Source organism: Taudactylus pleione, unplaced genomic scaffold, assembly GCF_031769625.1.
Source record: "Taudactylus pleione unplaced genomic scaffold, aTauple2 ptg000550l, whole genome shotgun sequence".
NCBI classification, from domain to species: Eukaryota; Metazoa; Chordata; class Amphibia; order Anura; family Myobatrachidae; genus Taudactylus; species Taudactylus pleione.
The window spans coordinates 3,640,001-3,642,500 of record NW_028284952.1 but is presented as its reverse complement, the minus strand read 5'-3'; the positions used below and the strand labels follow the sequence as shown (position 1 = coordinate 3,642,500).

Sequence of the window (2,500 nt, the reverse complement as noted above, 5' to 3'; positions counted from 1 at the left end):
CAAGTGCTAACCAGGCCCAACACTGCATAGCTTCCAAGTTCAGACAAGATTGGGCATGTCCAGTGTGGTTTGGCTGTAGGCGCTAAAAAACATTAACTTTAGACCTCTTTTACTTCTTAACTCAAGTAAATTCATTGATAATTTGAAAAAATTTAATGTAAAATGTAATAGAAAAGAATGTTATGGCTATATAAAATTACCTACAGCACCTGGTATTCCCAGGTGGTCTCCCGTCCAAGTACTAACCAGGCCCAACACTTCAAAGCCTCCAAGATCAGACGAGATTGGGCATGTCCAGTGTGGTTTGGCTGTAGGTGCTCAAAAGCATTAACTTTAGACCTCTATTACTTCTTAACTCAAGTAAATTCATTGATAAGTTGAAAAAATTAAATGTAAAATGTAATAGAAAAGACTGTTATGGCAGTATAAAAATACCTACAGCACCTGGGATTCTTAGGTGGTCTCCCATGCAAGTATTAACCCGGCCCAACACTGCATAGCTTCCAAGATCAGATGAGATTGGGCATGTCCAGTGTGGTTTGGCTGTAGGTGCTCAAAAACATTAACTTTAGACCTCTTTTACTTCTTAACTCAAGTAAATTCATAGATAAGTTGAAAAAATTAAATGTACAATGTAATAGAAAAGAAGGTTTTGGCTGTCTAAAATTACATACAGCACCTGGTATTCCCTGGTGGTCTCCCATCCAAGTACTAACCAGGCCCAACACTGCATAGCTTCCAAGATCAGATGAGATTGGGCATGTCCAGTGTGGTTTGACTGTAGGTGCTCAAAAGCATTAAATTTAGACCTCTATTACTTCTTAACTCAAGTAAATTCATTAATAAGTTGAAAAAATTAAATGCAAAATGTAATAGAAAAGAATGTTATGGCTGCATAAAATTACCTACAGCACCTGGAATTCCCAGGTGGTCTCCCATCCAAGCACTAACCTGGCCAAACACTGCACAGCTTCCAAGATCAGACAAGATTGGGCATGTCCAGTGTGGTTTGGCTGTAGGTGCTCAAAGTATTAACTTTAGACCTCTATTACTTCTTAACTCAAGGAAATTCATTGATAAGTTGAAAAAATTAAATGTAAAATGTAATAGAATAGAATGTTATGGCAGTATAAAATTACCTACAGCACCTGGTATTCCCAGGTGGTCTCCCATCCAAGTATTAACCAGGCCCAACACTGCATAGCTTCCAAGATCAGATGAGATTGGGCATGTCCAGTGTGGTTTGGCTGTAGGTGCTCAAAAACATTAACTTTAGACCTCTATTACTTCTTAACTCAAGTAAATTCATTGATAAGTTGAAAAAATTAAATGTAAAATTTAATAGAAAAGAATGTTATGGCAGTATAAAATTACCTACAGCACCTGCTATTCCCAGGTGGTCTCCCATTCAAGTGCTAACCAGGCCCAACACTGCATAGCTTCCAAGTTCAGACAAGATTGGGCATGTCCAGTGTGGTTTGGCTGTAGGCGCTAAAAAACATTAACTTTAGACCTCTTTTACTTCTTAACTCAAGTAAATTCATTGATAATTTGAAAAAATTTAAAGTAAAATGTAATAGAAAAGAATGTTATGGCTATATAAAATTACCTACAGCACCTGGTATTCCCAGGTGGTCTCCCGTCCAAGTACTAACCAGGCCCAACACTTCAAAGCCTCCAAGATCAGACGAGATTGGGCATGTCCAGTGTGGTTTGGCTGTAGGTGCTCAAAAGCATTAACTTTAGACCTCTATTACTTCTTAACTCAAGTAAATTCATTGATAAGTTGAAAAAATTAAATGTAAAATGTAATAGAAAAGACTGTTATGGCAGTATAAAAATACCTACAGCACCTGGGATTCTTAGGTGGTCTCCCATCCAAGTATTAACCCGGCCCAACACTGCATAGCTTCCAAGATCAGATGAGATTGGGCATGTCCAGTGTGGTTTGGCTGTAGGTGCTCAAAAACATTAACTTTAGACCTCTTTTACTTCTTAACTCAAGTAAATTCATAGATAAGTTGAAAAAATTAAATGTAAAATGTAATAGAAAAGAATGTTATGGCTGTCTAAAATTATCTACAGCACCTGATATTCCCAGGAGGTCTCCCATCCAAGTTCAAACCAGGCCCAACACTGCATAGCTTCCAAGATCAGACGAGATTGGGCATGTCCAGTGTGGTTTGGCTGTAGGTGCTCAAAAGCATTAAATTTAGACCTCTATTACTTCTTAACTCAAGGAAATTCATTGTTAAGTTGAAAAAATTAAATGTAAAATGTAATAGAAAAGAATGTTATGGCAGTATAAAATTACCTACTGCACCTGGTATTCCCAGGTGGTCTCCCATCCAAGTACTAACCAGGCCCAACACTGCATAGCTTCCAAGATCAGATGAGATTGGGCATGTCCAGTGTGGTTTGGCTGAAGGAGCTCAAAAACATTAACTTTAGACCTCTATTACTTCTTAACTCAAGTAAACTTATTGATAAGTTGAAAAAA

The 2,500-nt window shown here is 37.8% G+C and overlaps 11 pseudogenes; all 11 read right to left on the bottom strand.

Annotated features, from left to right (window-relative positions):
- LOC148497244 (5S ribosomal RNA) overlaps window positions 1–81 on the bottom strand; it is a 119-nt pseudogene extending 38 nt beyond the window's left edge.
- A 116-nt stretch (window positions 82–197) lies between these two features.
- LOC148497243 (5S ribosomal RNA) lies at window positions 198–316 on the bottom strand (annotated as a pseudogene).
- Window positions 317–432: 116 nt separating this feature from the next.
- On the bottom strand, window positions 433–551 carry LOC148497242 (5S ribosomal RNA; annotated as a pseudogene).
- A 116-nt stretch (window positions 552–667) lies between these two features.
- On the bottom strand, window positions 668–786 carry LOC148497241 (5S ribosomal RNA; annotated as a pseudogene).
- Window positions 787–902: 116 nt separating this feature from the next.
- Window positions 903–1,021, bottom strand: LOC148497240 (5S ribosomal RNA; annotated as a pseudogene).
- Window positions 1,022–1,136: 115 nt separating this feature from the next.
- Window positions 1,137–1,255, bottom strand: LOC148497239 (5S ribosomal RNA; annotated as a pseudogene).
- A 116-nt stretch (window positions 1,256–1,371) lies between these two features.
- On the bottom strand, window positions 1,372–1,490 carry LOC148497238 (5S ribosomal RNA; annotated as a pseudogene).
- A 116-nt stretch (window positions 1,491–1,606) lies between these two features.
- Window positions 1,607–1,725, bottom strand: LOC148497237 (5S ribosomal RNA; annotated as a pseudogene).
- Window positions 1,726–1,841: 116 nt separating this feature from the next.
- LOC148497236 (5S ribosomal RNA) lies at window positions 1,842–1,960 on the bottom strand (annotated as a pseudogene).
- A 116-nt stretch (window positions 1,961–2,076) lies between these two features.
- LOC148497235 (5S ribosomal RNA) lies at window positions 2,077–2,195 on the bottom strand (annotated as a pseudogene).
- A 116-nt stretch (window positions 2,196–2,311) lies between these two features.
- On the bottom strand, window positions 2,312–2,430 carry LOC148497234 (5S ribosomal RNA; annotated as a pseudogene).
- Between the last annotated feature and the right edge of the window lie 70 nt (window positions 2,431–2,500).